The following is an 18,659-nucleotide window of genomic DNA, read 5'->3' as shown; positions in this document are numbered from 1 at the left end:
TCGGATTTTCATGTGGATTCTAATGGGGACACGTGGTTTGCCATCACAGCAATGGTACTAACTTACTTGGTCTCTATAGATTTCCTTCTAGACGATGTTTCATGCATATGTGTTATCGAGAATAAGCGAGTAACACTTCTGAGAAACTGGAGCTGAACTTGAATCTCCAGATTTATAATTAAAGAGTCAAGTTCGATAGCTGTACAAATATAGAGGAACGGAGGATTAACTCAAATTTATACAGATAGATGATGCAAAAGAATTGATAGAAGAGGCAGCAGCCAGAGTTTGTGGATGTATTTTGAATTTGAAATACGAATACGATTGTAATAATCAACATGTTGGACTTTGGATGGCATCACTGAAATAAAAATAAGGATGATGGTTATTTTCTCAACTGAGTTGAATTGCACTGAAACCGTGAGAAAAGGACACGTGTCTTCCTCAAATAATTCACATCCACTTTGTAAACGAACCGTTGCATAATTGCAGATGCAGTATTCGAATTTAACCGTTATAAATTCGAGAACGCGTTGTGCGCGTTTTGATGTCATCAACCACAACTTTTGATGTCATAATTTCCCTTGCATCCACTTTTTCTTCACTGTTTTTCTCCGCATGGGACTCCTTTGAAATACGTGAACATAGAAAGGTCTAAAGATTTTTGCTGGGGGGCAAAAAAAATTGAAAACAAATCCTCTTTAAACACCACCGGGAAGAATGGAAAGTGCAACCAAACTTCTCTTAGCTATTTACAGCTCTTTCACCTGCATTAATCAAAGGGTTGCACTCAGCTCTTGCAAGTATAAATACCAGCAGGCAGGTCTTTTAATATCTATTTGCACAGATCACACAAGATGGAGAACATGGAAAGGAAGCTTTATGAAGCAGCGATGGCAGGGAGTGTGAATACCTTGTTGGAATTGCGTCAACAAGACCCATTAATTCTTGAGAGACCCACAGTGAATTGTCTCTCTGAGACTCCGCTGCATGTAGCAGCATTGCTTGGGCACGAGGACTTTGCGAAGGAGATTTTACCCCAAAAGCCTCGGATTGCTGAAGAGTTAGACTCGCGGAAATCATCAGCTCTTCACATAGCATCACAGAAAGGTTATGTCGGCATAGTAAAGGCACTGTTACAAGTCATCCCAGACAAGTGTTCTGATACAGATGTTGATGGAAGAAACCCTCTTCATCTGGCAGCCATGAGAGGCCATATTGATGTCTTGGAAGAGCTGGTCAGAGCAAAACCGGATGCTGCTTCTACCCGTCTGATCTGGGGTGAGACCATCTTACATTTGTGTGTGAAACACAATCAGTTGGAAGCACTGAAGTTTTATTGGAAAATATGGGAGACTTTGAACTTTTGAATGCCAAGGATGATTATGGCATGACCATCTTGCTCCTTGCAGTTGCTGATAAACAAATTGAGGTATCGATCACTCATATCACATATAAAAGTAGGGTTCTCGATACACACAAAAATGTTTCTCTAGGAATTGGTTAATATTAACATCCATGCAGGCCATCAAGTTTTTGACAACCAGTACTGCAATCGAAGTGAATGCTGTTACTGCTAATGGCTTCACGGCATGGGATATCCTAGCACAAAGCAAAAGGGACATAAAAGATTGGGATACTGGGGAATTACTTCGACGTGCTGGAGCAATTAGTGCAAAGGATCTGCAGCTGCCAGTAAATGAACTTGCCGTCACACAGACCAACAGCGTAACATCCCATGAAAATAATCAAAAGCATGAAGGTAAAAAAGATTTAAAAGGAACTCCTTGGAATTTAGACGATTGGTTGGAAAAAAAGCTTAATGCAGCAATGGTTGTAGCATCAGTGATTTCTACGATGGGTTTTCAAGCAGCGGTGGACCCTCCTCAGAGTCCTGAGCTAGCCGCTTCTTCTTTTGTAGTTTGGAACACTATAGGTGTTGATGCGAGATTCCGGTTCTCCTCGTTCTACGACCAGGATCTCTGCTCGATCAACTTCATCACGACCAGGGGGTCTCCTCGCAAGGCTTCTTCTCCAGAGGTTCCTGCGCACACAGACAGGTCAGAGTACGCCGGTTGTTTTCCCAGCGCAAACCCTCCGACGCTCAAGTCAGATATGAAGGTTCGGGGAACACTTGCCACAAATCTTATGGCTGTTAGGTTGTTTTCTCTCTTTTAGAATTTCTTTTCTAATCTCAAAAATGCTAACCCATTTACCTTCGTTGGCTACCTTTTTATAGGCTTCCTCTGAATCCCAGTTTTCCGCTTTCTTCGAGACGGTATGGGGCTCTGACTGCCGCGTTATGGGCAAACATGGGATCTTGCGTGTTACGCCACGGTTCTGGGGAAAGCGTGGTGTCGTGGTTTTGTGAGATCTTGTTTCCGCTTTTTTGGGGGACGGCATGGGACTCCGACTGCTGCGTTATGTGTTGTGCAAATTTTAATGTACTCGCAAGCGCACGAATCTATTGTAGTATAGACTAATGGTGACGAGTGTCGATCCCACGAGGAGGTGGATTTTAATTGTATATAGAATTAATTTTGTAAATGAGTGGTTGGATTTTTTGGTGGAAATGATTTGGAATATGCTAAAACTTAAATTAAAATGGCGATAATAAATTCTGAAATTGGAATTGAAATGACGAGAATAAATTGAAGCGAAGATCTATTGAAATGACGTACTTGGGTATCTGGATCCGTATCAACATGCATCATGGGCTAAATAATCCGTATTAATGCCAATTAAATCATGAGGGGGGAATCCACACCTCATGAACCACGCTCTAATCAATATGGTGCTAAGGGCTTATCGTGCCAAATAATAATAACCTTGTACTAGGGGGCCGGTGAAACCAAGGCGGTACTAGACAAGAATATTATTATTTGTCGACGAGAAGTCAAAACATCCACAAAAACTAGAGGGGAAGAGAAAATAAATTTACCAAATTAAGCCCATGACACATGTTGAGACTTCACCTTCAACCCAAGCTCGAACGGAAATTAGCTACTCATAATTGAACTAGGGGCAAAATGGAAATTTATTAAAATACGAAGAAAATACAAGATGGAGAGGGAATTACAGAAAATGGATCCCAAAAATGGATTCAGAGATATCAAATTAGGGGGGGGATGCCCCCTTTTTATAGATACATGGAGTAAATCATGGCCATCGGATTAAAAACAGTTTGGACGCTCAGGATTGCGCCACGTCATCAGTCAACAGTCCACGGTTTGACCACGCGGATGAACAGTAACACGGTTTGACCCGACTTTGAACAGTAACGCGGTTTGACCCGGATGAACAGTAACGCGGTTTGGTTGAAAATAATCCTGTGTGATGCATGCACCGTACGCGAGATTTTTCGTCCACTGATATGCTGCCACGTCACCATCAACAGTACATAAGAATTTTAGTCCAACAGGATCGTGACACCTCATCAGTCAATGCCACATCATCGGTCAATGCCACGTCATCATCCGTTTATGTGAACAGTGTCGTGAACAGTAACGTATACAGTACCATACACGTGAATAGTACTGTACATGTGAATAGTGCCATTTTTCCTTTTATGCTCCTCCTAAGGTTTTCGACCGTCCTGAGTTCAAAAGTGATGTCCGTTTTGCCGTCTGATCTCTCCTTTATTGTGAAATGACTATAATGCCCCTAAAATACATAAAATACTTAATTAAAATAAAACACATGTAATTAAATCACAAGAAGGTTAAATATATAAAAGTAAGGGTTGTTAGTAAGACTTAAAATGTAAAATGACGGTTTTCTCCTTTATAAATATGCATTTTCTAACACTCAACACACCCCCCAACCAGCTTATTGCTAGTCCCTAGCAAATAAAGCGAAAACAAAATTCAAATTCAAAATATTTTTTTTTTTAATAGAAACACTCGTATTTATTCCATCAGATTAATGATAGCAATCAAATAAAAGTATAAGCATTATCTCCAGTCTAAAGCAACATCACACCCACATCAACCATCCACATGAATTAGCCCAGTAGACTTTGTTTTAGCTACTCTCAAGAATGACATGTCAAACCCCAAAATCTCACTGGAAGTAGTGACACTCTCACAAATAAATTAATCCCAATAAAAATAGTCACTCCAATGAATGGTAATTGAGAGAGAAAATAATAAAGAAGTGATATCACATGCTCTCACCAAGATGAAATAAATATGCCCTCAGCTTAGAAATAATACGATCTCAAGTCAAATAAAATGTTAGTCAACCCACTTTATTTATCTTTTTTTTTTAATTATGCATCACTACATCTTTTTAGCCCATATAACTAGCTTCTACTTCGGACTATAGTTCCCTAAAATCAAGAAGGACTTTTATTAGGACGTAACGTAGGCTAGGGACATGGTTAACAAAGAAGGGAAATAAGGAAAACAAAGTGTATGTTTGAGAAAAATGCAGAGAAAATTTTTTTTTTTTTTTTTTTTTGGAAGTTGCAAGGTGGATTTCACCTATTTTTATTCTTTTGAAACAACAACTTTTGTTTTTGTTTTTTTTTGTTTTTTTTTTTTGCTTTTATTAGGCATAACTTCACTGAACAAAATAATTATTTACATTTTCTCAAACATAAATAGGTGATGGAACTTATAAGATATCGGGTAATACTCCAAATCGGAGTGGGTCAAGATGATAAGTTGACAAAGAAAAGGTTTTTTTTTTTTTTTTAAAAGGCTCAAAAGGGTTAACTATGGATATTAAATAAAAGGGATGGCTTGAAAGGCTCAAACGGATCAAAGATGGCCTCTCCATCGTCTTTTAGGGCTCTAAATAATCTTCCATATCTACTAGTTAGATGGGCCTCCAAATGTAGCAACACACTCTTTTTTCTTTTTCTTTTTTCTCTTTTTTTTATTTTACAATTTTTTTTTAAGGGTTAACTCAAAAGTAATTTAGAGATCGTGTATAAAATAATAAATTGCTAAGCTGTATAAAGAATGGGCAAAAGGGTTACTCTCCAAGAAAAATGATAGGCTCAAAAACTCACTTGGTACTTATTATGACATGTTCATTCCTTCAAGCAACTCATATATGTCTCCAACATCAACATGTAGAGTAGCAAACATAATGTAACATCACTTAAGACCAAAGATAATACAAATACTAAAATTTAAATTAATCATGTCACCCAATGTTAAAACAAATCAAATTTTTTTTTTTTTTAAACAACATTCTACCCCCCAACCTATTCTAAACATAAAAAAAAAGAAAAATATGCATGCAGAAATGTGAAAATGATGTAGAAAAATTAATTTAGAAAAGTTACAAAAATGATAGAAAAGAAAATGATTTTTTTATTTTTTTTAAAGAAGATGCGTTTCTAGAGGAACTACACTCCATGTTCAGCCATCTTCGACTCAAAAGTTGGAAAATGCATTTTTATAGAGGATAAATTAAAAAGAAGAAAAATAAACATAAACACATAATAAAGAAAAAAGAAAATGTCTTAATTTTTTTTTTTAAGTTTTTTTTTTAATTTTTTTTTTAAACGATGAAGATGCGTTTCTAGAGTCACTACACTCCATATTCAGTCATCTTCAACACAAAAAGTTAGCAACAGTTAGTTTCTACAACAAAAAATTAGTAAAAACTTAACCAAAATTTCATAATTGTCGATTATTCCCTCCCCCCAACCAGAACGAAACATTGTCCTCAATGTTTGAAATGAAAGAAGTAGAGTTTAGAAGACATCACCTGGGTGGTGCAACACAGAAGAAAATATTTACAGGCGGAGAGTTAAATCTAATTTGTACTTCTTACTGCTGCTACTGTTACCATCATTATTTGGGCGCTCCAACACAAAGGTCCAGGGGTCTGGCTCCGGTTTATACGCTTGTAACAGATCAAGTAGCTCATTAGCAGTGTGAGCACAAATAAAGAGTTTTTTCACATTAGCGGGAATGAAATAGTTTTTTATTGCATGGTTAAGAAATGCGATAAAGCCATCATAAAAGTTATTGACATTTAACAAACCGATGGGTTTTTGGTGGATGTGCAGATGGGCCCAAGATGCTAGCGTGATAAGTGCCTCTAGTGTTGCAAGATCTCCTGGAAGGAAAATAAAAGCATCAGCATGATTAAGCATTTCAGTTATTCTTTCTTGCATACCTGAGACGACTAACTCTTCTCCAGTTGATGAGTCAGACGAACTGCCCAATGGTTTTAAGACTCTTGGGATGATGCCTAACACTTGACTTCCTCTGATAAAAGCTGCTTCGGAGACCATTTTTGATAACCCTCGGTTACCTCCTCCATACACCAAATGTAAATTTCTCGCTGCTATGCTTCGACCAAGATCTATGGCTGCCTCAACGAACTCTTTATGTTTGCCATATGTAAATCCAGAAAGCACACAAATGTTCTTGAATTGTCTATTGGGAGTAGCTGACATTGTGATACTTCTCAAAAACAATTTGTGAGTGCTTGACAAAAAAGAAATCACATTTAAGAGTCTCGGTGATAGTGGGTCATGGTTGTGTATGAGGTAATATGTTAGTGTCAAATAACGCGTAAAGCACGTGGCTCGCAAGTCAAAAAGAAAACAGTAAAAAGGAAAAAGCAAATAGTAATAAAATTATTAAAGACAATAATGCAAACAATAAGACAATAGTGAAATAAAATAACAATAAAGTAAAAGGATATTTACAGGTAGTTGCGACTGTGGCTCACATCTTCCTCTGGTTTTACGTCCAGAAACGGCTTGAACGCCCTCTATGGGTCGAGGATAGGCTTCCTATCCAGTTTTCTTATAAACTGGCAAACAGGGTCGTTTATAGTCAGATTCCCGAGACTATATTGTGCATGCTCTTTCTGGAATAATGGCCATAACTGGAGAATCGCTCCTTGCACATATCCACTGGGATGCGTTTCAAGAGACAAAAGGATATCATCCAATGACTCCTTATTCAAGCCATCCCTAATGAATTGAATCTTATCTTCCCTGTTATCAGACACCATTCCTAAAGAACATGGGTTTTTATTGCAACTCATTCTAGCACACTTATGACAAGCAACAGAAATTCTTCGAGCTCGTCGTTTTCTTGCATAATTTCCTTTACCACAACCAGGCATGTATGCAATAAATTTTGGAGGTAACTCACCTGCCGATCGTACTTTAGCCTCGATTAACCAACGGATGTCAGCAGGTATGTTATTCCTCATGAGTAATCGCATGCGTTCGGACCGAGCTTTATAGATCGTAAGGAGGGCATTCTGAGGAAGTGAAGGGAATCGCTTGTGAAGCTTCGCTAGAATCTCGTTTCTGTCCATACCTTCGCCTCAGAATATCAGTTATTATGGGAAACTGAAGTAACCGACTTGATTGTCACGGAGTACCGTTATCCGCCACTTCACCGGGGTAACAAACTAAAGCACACAAACAGAAAAACAAATTAAAACACACAAAGAAAATTAAAATCGTCCTCTTATTGAATTTACCTCAAGCTCCAACTGGATGTCGTAAACACTTCTCTCAATGTCTCTGAGTTGGCTTTCTAAACCCTCAACATAGGCTACTAACTCTGGTGGGTGTAGAGCCCAAATGCGTTGTGTTTTACAAAATTGAATCTGCCTTTTGAGATGAGTTTTGACACGTTGAAGTGGTTTAAGAATGTTCAGGAGGAACGGCCTAAGTATGAGACTCATGATTAACAATGATAAGAGAAAACTTAATGGTAAAATAAACACACTTATGCAAAAACAATTTCAATTAGCAAAAGAATAATATAAAGAAAGAAAACAAAATCAAATCAACGAAAAGAAAGAAAAAAAAAATCAATTCAAATCTGATGGGTTACTCAAATTTATTTCGGTGTCTTCTCCACGTGGTTGGTATTCTAGATATGGCTTTAATCTTTGACCATTAACTTTAAACGTGACACCGTTCTTTGGGTCTTTAATTTCAATTGCCCCATGTGGAAAAACAGTATGAACAATAAAGGGACCAGACCAACGAGAGCGTAACTTACCTGGGAATAGGTGCAAGCGAGAATTGAATAAAAGCACTTTCTGACCTGGAGTGAACGATTTTCTCATAACGTGCTTGTCATGGAAGACTTTCATTCGTTGCTTGTAAATCTTGGCATTTTCGTATGCATCATTGCGAATTTCTTCAAGTTCTGCCAGTTGTAATCTTCTTTCTGAGTTGGCTTGCTGCATGTCAAAATTGAATTTCTTGATGGCCCAATACGCACGATGCTCGAGTTCCACAGGTAGGTGGCAAGCTTTTCCATACACTAGCCTGTAGGGTGACATCCCAATCGGGGTCTTGAAAGCCGTTCTATATGCCCATAAGGCATCATCAAGTCTTAATGACCAATCTTTTCTGTCCGGCCTCACCGTTTTTTCTAATATGTGCTTTATTTCTCGATTGGAGATCTCAACTTGGCCACTGGTTTGCGGATGATACGGGGTCGCCACTTTGTGTGTGATTGAATACTTTGTCAAAAGAGCTTTGAATGCTTTGTTACAAAAGTGGGCACCACCATCACTGATTATTGCTCGAGGGAATCCAAAGCGCGAGACAATGTTGCTTTTCAAAAATCCTATCACCACCTTGTGATCATTGGTCCTACATGGAATTGCTTCTACCCATTTTGAGACGTAGTCAACACCAACCAATATGTATTGATGGCCAAAAGAAGGGGGAAAGGGTCCCATGAAGTCGATACCCCATACGTCAAAAATCTCAACCACTAAAATTGGATTTAGTGGCATCATGTTCCTTCGTGTAATGCTCCCCATTCGTTGACACCTATCACATGAAGAACAGAAAGTGTAAGCGTCTCGAAATATAGATGGCCAATAGAAACCACATTGTAAAACTTTAGTCGCTGTTTTCTTAGCGCTGAAATGGCCTCCACAAGCTTGTTCATGGCAGAATGAAAGGATATTCTGAATTTCACTTTCTGGGACACATCGTCTAACAATTTGGTCTGCACAATACTTGAACAAATATGGGTCATCCCAAAAGAAATTCTTTATTTCCGCAAAGAATTTAATCTTGTCTTGCTTGGTCCAATGCTCTGGAAGTCTACCTGTAACAAGATAATTAACTATATCAGCATACCAAGGTAATACTTCCACATTCATTAATTGTTCATCTGGAAATGACTCATTCAATGGTAATGATTCTGTAATTGTGTCAAAATGGAGACGAGAGAGGTGGTCTGCCACAACATTTTCTGACCCTTTCTTATCTTTGAATTCCAAGTCAAATTCCTGCAAAAGTAACACCCAACGAATTAGTCTAGCTTTTGCATCTTTCTTTGTGAGAAGATATTTAAGAGCAGCATGATCTGTGAACACAATTATTTTACAACCAATGAGATAAGATCGAAATTTTTCTAATGCAAACACTACTGCTAGCATTTCTTTTTCAGTAGTTGAATAGTTCAACTGTGCATCATTTAATGTCATACTAGCATAGTAAATAACATGGGGAATTCGATCAACTCTTTGTCCTAATACTGCTCCTACTGCATAATCAGATGCATCACACATGAGCTCAAATGGTAAGCTCCAGTTTGGGGCCTGAATGATGGGTGATGATGTCAACAATTGTTTTAATTTTTCAAACGCCATGAGACATGAATCATTAAAGATAAAAGGTACATCCTTAGCAAGTAAATTGCATAAGGGTCTAGAAACTTTGCTAAAATCTTTAATGAAACGTCTATAGAAACCAGCATGCCCAAGGAAAGATCTTACTTCTCTGACTGTTTTGGGTGGAGGAAGATTAGAAATGAGATCCACCTTGGCTTTGTCCACCTCAATACCTTTGCTCGAAATGATGTGACCGAGGACAATACCTTGTTTTACCATAAAATGACACTTCTCCCAATTTAAGACCAAATTCTTCTCGATACATCTCTGCAGAACTAGCGTTAGATGATGTAAACATTGATCAAATGAATCACCAAAGACAGAAAAGTCATCCATAAAGACTTCAAGAAATCGTTCAACCATATCAGAAAAAATGCTTAGCATGCATCGTTGAAATGTAGCAGGTGCATTACATAATCCAAATGGCATTCTCCTATATGCAAATGTGCCAAAAGGGCAAGTGAAAGTAGTTTTCTCTTGATCTTTTGGTGCTATGGGAATCTGATTATATCCTGAGTAGCCATCTAGAAAGCAATAAAATTCATGGCCTGCTAATCTATCAAGCATTTGATCAATAAATGGTAAAGGAAAATGGTCTTTACGTGTGACAGAATTCAACTTTCTATAATCAATGCATACACGCCATCCTGTAGTTACTCTAGTGGGTATCAATTCATTATCAGCATTCGTAACTACTGTGACTCCTGACTTTTTGGGGACAACTTGTACAGGACTGACCCATGAACTATCAGAAATTGGATAAATGATACCTGCATCTAATAGCTTAAGGACTTCAGTTCTAACAACTTCTTTCATGTTAGGATTTAACCGACGTTGCATCTCCCTAGTAGTTTTAGCATTTTCATCAAGGTGAATGTAATGCATGCAGTCTACTGGGTTTATACCTTTAATGTCTGCTATGGTCCATCCTAATGCCCCTTTGTGCTCTTTCAAAACATCCAACAACTTACCTTTTTGTTCGTCATTTAGGGATGATGAGATGATTACCGGCAGAGTACTTTCTTCTCCCAAAAACGCATATTCCAAAGTGTTGGGCAATGGTTTGAGCTCGAGTTTCGGTGGTGATTCTGATGATGGAATGAGTTGCTTCTCTGATGGTGCTAGTTGCTCAACTCTTGACTTCCATTTATTAGTGTCCATAGATGGTGCTGAGTCAAGCAGGGCGTTGACCTCATCAACCGATCTGTCAATATCAAAATCAAAACCAAAGTGAGTTAAACATGTTTGTAAAGGATCATCACTAAGGTTTGAAAGAAAAGTGTCATCAACTAATGCTTCAATTAAATCCACATCAACAATTCCATCATCTGCACTGTGAGGTTGTTTGGCAATGTTGAAGATGTTCAGCTCCATAGTCATGTTGCCGAAGGACAACTGCATATTTCCAGTTCTACATTGAATGTGAGCATCCGCAGTTGCCAAGAAAGGTCGGCCTAGAATAATGGGGATGTGCTTCCTTGAATCCTGTATTGGTTGAGTGTCAATTACAATGAAGTCAACAGGAAAATAAAATTTGTCTACCTGGATAAGCACGTCCTCCACAATACCACGAGGTATTTTTGTGGACCGATCTGCAAGTTGTAACACCACTGGAGTTGGGTGTAATTCTCCCAGTCCAAGTTTCACAAACACTGAATAAGGTAACAGATTTACACTAGCTCCTAAATCCAACAAAGCATTCTCAATTGTGTGGTTCCCTATACTACATGAGATAGTGGGGGAGCCTGGGTCTTTGCATTTTAAAGGAATTTTATGTTGGAGTATAGAACTAACGTTTTCTGTTAAAAATGCCTTCTTTTGGACATGCATATTTCTCTTTTTAGTACAAAGGTCTTTAAGAAACTTGGCATAAGATGGAACTTGTTTAATAGCATCAAGCAAAGGGATGTTAACACTTACCTGTTTGAAGATTTCAAGAATCTCACCTGTGGATTTTCCCTTCTTGCCTTTCGCTAACCTCTGAGGAAATGGAGCTTTCGGAATGTATTCTCGTGGGTTGGTTTCTTCTTTCTCCTCCGGTGATGATTCCTCAACATTCACAGGTACAATTTGATTTTCTTTTGTCACCGGCATCTCCACTTTGTTGTCGACTTCTTTTCCTTTTCGCAAGGTCATTACTGCTTTGACTTCTCCATGCTGCTGTGGTGAACTGGTACTTGCTTCATGCACTCCTTTAGGGTTAGGCACTGGTTGACTTGGAAACTTACCTTTCTCAACGGTCATTGCCAAGGTCTGAACTGAAGAAGCAAGTTGTCCCACCATCTTCTCGAGGCTTGAAACCGATTGAGCTTGTGAGTTGAAGCCTGCTCTCAACTCATTTCGTAGTCCATCAATGGTGCGGTTCTGTTGCTCAATCGTGGAGTGAGTAACATTCCTGAAATTCTGAAATGCATCCTCCCATGGTCTAGGTTGAGAGTGGTTCTGGTTCTGATTGTATGGTCTAAATGGTGGCTGAGAGGCTTGAGGATTTTGTGGAATTGGTTGCATTGGTGGAGCTGGAGCTGCTGGTCTATTCTGTTGAAATCCTTGAGACCATGAAAAATTGGGGTGGTCTCTCCATCCAGGGTTATATGTGTTGGAGTATGGGTTGTAATTTGATGGCTTTCTCATTACACCTATGGCATTGGCTTGATCTGAGTATGAGTCATGGTCATGTGGTTCTGTTGATTTAGCAGTCGATAACGATGCTATTTGTCGAGCAAGACTTTCAACCATCTCCTTGACTTCTTTGATTCCTGAAGTTGACTCGCCAATTTGAACCTCATTTACTCCTTTAATTCTTCTAGTATTCCTGAGTGATCGACTCCGTTGTTGGGAATTATCCGCTTGTCGCTGGAAGAATTCCCAAATCTCGGATGCACTTTTTGACATTAGCTCTCCTCCACTTGTCGCCATTAGCCATTCTTGCACATTTGGTAGTAATCCCTCCAAAAAGTATTGGCATTGGTGCCATTTCTCGTACCCATGATGTGGACACTTCAAGAGTAGCCCATTGAATCGCTCCCATGTTTCGAAAAATTGCTCGTCATCTTTCTGGGTAAACTCTGAGATTTCCCTGCGAATAGCATTGGTTTTATGCACTGGGAAATATTTATTCAAAAATTTCGTTACCATTTGTTCCCATGATGAAATGCTATTAGCAGGTAAAGTATTTAACCATGAACGAGCTCTATCTTTTAAAGAAAATGGGAATAGTCTAAGTTTAACATCATCATCTGAAAAATTCTCATATTTGAATGTTTGACAAATGGCATGAAAATCATTCAAATGATTATATGGATCCTCATTTTCTAGGCCATAAAATGTAGGGAGACAATTTAACACACTAGGTTTTAATTCAAAACTCCTAGCAGCTACATTTGGGTATCTTATGCATGACGTGCTCAAATTAGCTAAGGGACTAAAATAGTCCTTAAATGGCCTCTCCTGTGGTGCTTGTAAATCCATTTTATTTTTAACGTGTTTGTGTGTGCGAAGTGTTTTTTCTAATTCAAGGTCTATAGGTTCAAGATTAGGTAATAATGACCTACGACCATGCATGCAAAATAAATAAAATAAAAATAAAGATGCAAACAAAACAAAAAATAAAGATGGGAACAAAACAAATAAAAATAAAGAAGAGGGAGAAATTACGATACTAACCTTATTGCGCTATTACAACCTTTCTATAAAAATACACAAAAATAAATACATGAAAGAAATTAACTAAAAATTAAATTAATAAGATAAACAAAAAAAAATTACAAAGAAAAATAAATAGAAAATTAAATTACAAAATTTTAAAGAAGAGAAAAAGAAAAGAAATACTAACCTTTAAATGTAGATTCACTTTTTTTTTCTTTTTTTTTAATAATAAAAAAATACAAGAAAACAAATAAAAGAAATTATTCACAAAAATTAATTCTATGAATTAAAATTACTTACCTCCCCGGCAACGGCGCCAAAAACTTGTTGTGCAAATTTTAATGTACTCGCAAGCGCACGAATCTATTGTAGTATAGACTAATGGTGACGAGTGTCGATCCCACGAGGAGGTGGATTTTAATTGTATATAGAATTAATTTTGTAAATGAGTGGTTGGATTTTTTGGTGGAAATGATTTGGAATATGCTAAAACTTAAATTAAAATGGCGATAATAAATTCTGAAATTGGAATTGAAATGACGAGAATAAATTGAAGCGAAGATCTATTGAAATGACGTACTTGGGTATCTGGATCCGTATCAACATGCATCATGGGCTAAATAATCCGTATTAATGCCAATTAAATCATGAGGGGGGAATCCACACCTCATGAACCACGCTCTAATCAATATGGTGCTAAGGGCTTATCGTGCCAAATAATAATAACCTTGTACTAGGGGGCCGGTGAAACCAAGGCGGTACTAGACAAGAATATTATTATTTGTCGACGAGAAGTCAAAACATCCACAAAAACTAGAGGGGAAGAGAAAATAAATTTACCAAATTAAGCCCATGACACATGTTGAGACTTCACCTTCAACCCAAGCTCGAACGGAAATTAGCTACTCATAATTGAACTAGGGGCAAAATGGAAATTTATTAAAATACGAAGAAAATACAAGATGGAGAGGGAATTACAGAAAATGGATCCCAAAAATGGATTCAGAGATATCAAATTAGGGGGGGGATGCCCCCTTTTTATAGATACATGGAGTAAATCATGGCCATCGGATTAAAAACAGTTTGGACGCTCAGGATTGCGCCACGTCATCAGTCAACAGTCCACGGTTTGACCACGCGGATGAACAGTAACACGGTTTGACCCGACTTTGAACAGTAACGCGGTTTGACCCGGATGAACAGTAACGCGGTTTGGTTGAAAATAATCCTGTGTGATGCATGCACCGTACGCGAGATTTTTCGTCCACTGATATGCTGCCACGTCACCATCAACAGTACATAAGAATTTTAGTCCAACAGGATCGTGACACCTCATCAGTCAATGCCACATCATCGGTCAATGCCACGTCATCATCCGTTTATGTGAACAGTGTCGTGAACAGTAACGTATACAGTACCATACACGTGAATAGTATTGTACATGTGAATAGTGCCATTTTTCCTTTTATGCTCCTCCTAAGGTTTTCGACCGTCCTGAGTTCAAAAGTGATGTCCGTTTTGCCGTCTGATCTCTCCTTTATTGTGAAATGACTATAATGCCCCTAAAATACATAAAATACTTAATTAAAATAAAACACATGTAATTAAATCACAAGAAGGTTAAATATATAAAAGTAAGGGTTGTTAGTAAGACTTAAAATGTAAAATGACGGTTTTCTCCTTTATAAATATGCATTTTCTAACACTCAACATTATGCTGCGTTATGGGCAAACGTGGGATCTTGCGTGTTACGCCACGGTTCTGGGGAAAGCGTGGCTGTCGTGCCTAGATTCTCGGGCTGGAGAGCATGCCTTGCCAACTGCCGTCGACCGGGTCTCCTCGCCTCTCGACCTCTAGCCGGAATGGCCTTATGCCTCTTACAGGAAATTTGCCTCGCGGATGACGTGCTCGTGGACGAGCAGGATATTTCTGCTCCTGTTCCCCCGCGCACCAGGCTTTTACGGAACACACCGGTTCGCAGAACTCTGCCATCAGATATCTGCTCACCGTGCCTGGTCTCGTCGACGTATTTCTCCCAAACAATAGGTTTCCTTGCTTCTCTTAGTCTTATACTTTTGCTTATAATTGATTTACCAATTAATATGATACTATTTGCGTGGATTTTAGCGTGGATCATGTAACACCCTAGGCGAATCCCACATCGGCAAAGCACGGGAGAGATGCTGGGTTTATAAGGGGTGATCCACACCTTAATTGGCAAGACGCGTTTTGGGGTGTATGGGTGCCCCAAGAACAAATCCGTGTGGGCCTTGTTAAGGCTCAAAGCGGACAATATCTTGTCAGGTCTGGGATGGGTCATGACATTGTGGTATCAAAGCGGCTCCGCGTGTCCTCTTGAGCGATGGTGGGGCAAACCTCAGCAAGGACGCTGAGTCCCCAAGGGGGGGTGTATGTAACACCCTAGGCGAATCCCACATCGGCAAAGCACGGGAGAGATGCTGGGTTTATAAGGGGTGATCCACACCTTAATTGGCAAGACGCGTTTTGGAGTGTATGGGCGCCCCAAGAATAAATCCGTGCGGGCCTTGTTAAGGCCTAAAGCGGACAATATCTTGTTAGGTCTGGGTTGTTAAGGCCCAAAGCGGACAACCCAGACCTGACAAGATATTGTCCGCTTTAGGCCTTAACAAGGCCCGCACGGATTTGTTCTTGGGGCGCCCATACACTCCAAAACGCGTCTTGCCAATTAAGGTGTGGATCACCCCTTATAAACCCAGCATCTCTCCCGTGCTTTGCCGATGTAGGATTCGCCTAGGGTGTTACAGATCATGTCTTTGGCAATTGTTGCAATGGAAATTACGTATATCGTCTCTATAGCACTCATTGGAGACCCTAATTCATCGTATTCAAATAATACAACCAGCGCAGTTCTTGTGTGGATGGCAGCTGTTGGGATTGTAAGTGCCCTGGTACACATCAGTCGCCTTATGGTGATGATGATAAAGCGTATGAGAAAATCAATTAGAAGACTAAGTCACATTCAGGCTTGTTAAGGAAGCTCAGTGAGCACGTGTGTCAATGATGAGTCAGCAGTTAGTTGGGTAAAGAAGCCAGCTCAGCAAATCTGTTAATCATGTTTTACGTTCTATTCTTCAGTTGTTAGTGATGCTTTTAATTCTGTTGAGATATGAGTTAGTATAAATAAGTTGTTATTGTATTTGTAAATAATAACGTGAAATTCAATAAAAGAAGAATAGTTTCTAAGGAAAAATATTGATCATTATTTTCTCAGCTTCCAAACAACTTTTACAGTCACAATTCAACTTTCAAACATGGTATTAGAGATAGTAAGAGCAAGCTCTAGTGCTCAGCAAACAAATCAACAAAGTCAAATAAATTTTTCTTTCAACACTCCAATTAAACTAGATCGATCGAACTATCTACTTTGGCGTTTTCAAGTTTTAGCTTCCATAAGAGGCAATCGATTGGAAGGCTTCATCAATGGAACAAAACCAGCTCCTGAAGAACAGTTCACTCAAGTTGGAGCTGATTGATCTATTCAGAAAATTGATAATCCAGAATATCAGAATTGGAGATCACATGATCAAACATTGCTTGGATGGATGCTATCATCAATAAGTGAAGGTACTCTAAATCTTGTTATAAATTGTGGTAGCTCGTTTGATGTTTGGAGAACTTTAGAAAAGAAATTTGGTGTGCCATCTGAAGCTAGGGTTCTTCAACTTAGATATGAGCTAAATACTCTTAGCAAGGAATCAATGAGTATTGAAGATTACTGCATCAGAATGAAAACTGTGGCAGATAAGCTTGCTAGTGCTGGAAGTCCTATAACAGAGAAAGATCTCATGCTGACAATTCTTAATAGCTTAGGAGCAGGCTATCGTGATATTGCTACCTTTATAACTGGCTCAAAAATGGACTATGATGATGCTTATGCATTATTATTAACTCATGAAACCAGACTTGAACAAGAGCAGAATGATAAAAGCATGTTTAATGCAAATTATGCTTACACAAATGCCTATTATCCAAGGGCATTTTATGCTCAATCTAGAAATAATTTTAGAAGAGGAGGATATGCTGGTGCTCAGTTTGGTAATACTGGTAGAAATCATACTGTTGGAAGAGGAAATATTTTTCAGTCTCCAAGGATGTTTAATGGCAATCACAGAGGTGGATATGGAAGAGGACACTCATTTGGCCCAAATAATGTTAACTCCTTTCATGCACCTAGGAATCCAATACAATTTACTAGGACTGGAGTCACTAATATGAATGGACCTCAAGGAATTCTAATTAATGCAGAAGAATTGGTTTGCCAGATTTGCTTTAAGCCTGGTCATACTGCTGATATTTGCTGGCATCGATTTGTGGAGGATTATGTCCCTTCTTCAAGAAGTCTAGGCAGAGGAAAAGGACCAAGATCAGTATATATTGCTAACTTTGATGGCTTTACATATCCATATCAAGGTTATGATAACTATGATAATCATCCTGCATCTGAGGCAAGCTGCTATTCTGGAATTGATAACTATGCACCTGCAGAAGCTTATGTGGCTAATTTTGAAAGCTTTGCTGATGATGGCTGGTACTTGGATAGTGGGGCAACTCATCACTTGACCAACAACATGGAGAACTTGCATTTTAAGGAAGACTACAAAGGTACTGATCAACTCATTATTGAAAATGGTCAAGGTCTTTCAATTTCTCATATTGGTCATGCATTTTTATCATTTAGAGCTTCAAAACATCCTTACACACATGCCTTCACTATAGCACTTAAAGATATGTTACTTGTTCCTACAATCACTAAGAATTTACTAAGCATTTCCAAACTTACATCTGATAATTCACTCTCTGTTGAATTTTGTGGAAATGTTTGTTATGTTAAGGACATGAAGGGGCAAGTTCTTCTGCAGGGCCTTGCTGAGAAAGGTCTTTACAAGCTGTTGATGAAATCTTCTTCCATGTCATCTTCTGCTTATCATACATCACCTGTTTTTCATCTTTCTCAACTTCAGTCACATAAACCAATATCCATGCTATCATGCTCAAATGTGTCTTCTTTTTCTCATCATTGTAATTTCTTTGATAAGACTTGTTTCAGCTCAATTTCAAATAAGTGTAACCAGAAACATGATGAACTTAACTTGTTACACAGAAAGTTTGGTCATCCAAGCTCAACAGTATTGATGTATTTGCTTAAGACTTGTAAACAAGTTAAAGTCTCTCAAAAATCAATTTTATCTCCTGAGCATTCTGTGTGTGAAGCATGTCAATTAGGAAAAGCTCACAAGCAACATTTTTCTACAACCGAAACCAAAATAACTCAAGTATTAGAACTGATACATACTGATCTGTGGGGGCCTTCACCTACTATATCTAGAAATGGTTTCAA

At 38.6% G+C, this 18,659-nt stretch overlaps 1 non-coding gene and 1 pseudogene across 1 annotated transcript; both read left to right on the top strand.

The window, feature by feature from the left end:
• The first annotated feature begins 698 nt into the window (after positions 1-698).
• LOC102627522 (ankyrin repeat-containing protein BDA1-like) lies at positions 699-15,420 on the top strand (annotated as a pseudogene).
• On the top strand, positions 12,614-12,717 carry LOC127902810 (small nucleolar RNA R71). The gene has a single exon (XR_008055448.1). It is a non-coding gene; the product is annotated as a small nucleolar RNA R71 (small nucleolar RNA).
• Positions 15,421-18,659: the final 3,239 nt, after the last annotated feature.

This window comes from Citrus sinensis, chromosome 5 (assembly GCF_022201045.2).
Source record: "Citrus sinensis cultivar Valencia sweet orange chromosome 5, DVS_A1.0, whole genome shotgun sequence".
Taxonomy (NCBI): Eukaryota; Viridiplantae; Streptophyta; class Magnoliopsida; order Sapindales; family Rutaceae; genus Citrus; species Citrus sinensis.
The sequence above is the reverse complement of the archived record's forward strand: the minus strand, read 5'-3'. Positions and strand labels throughout refer to the sequence as shown.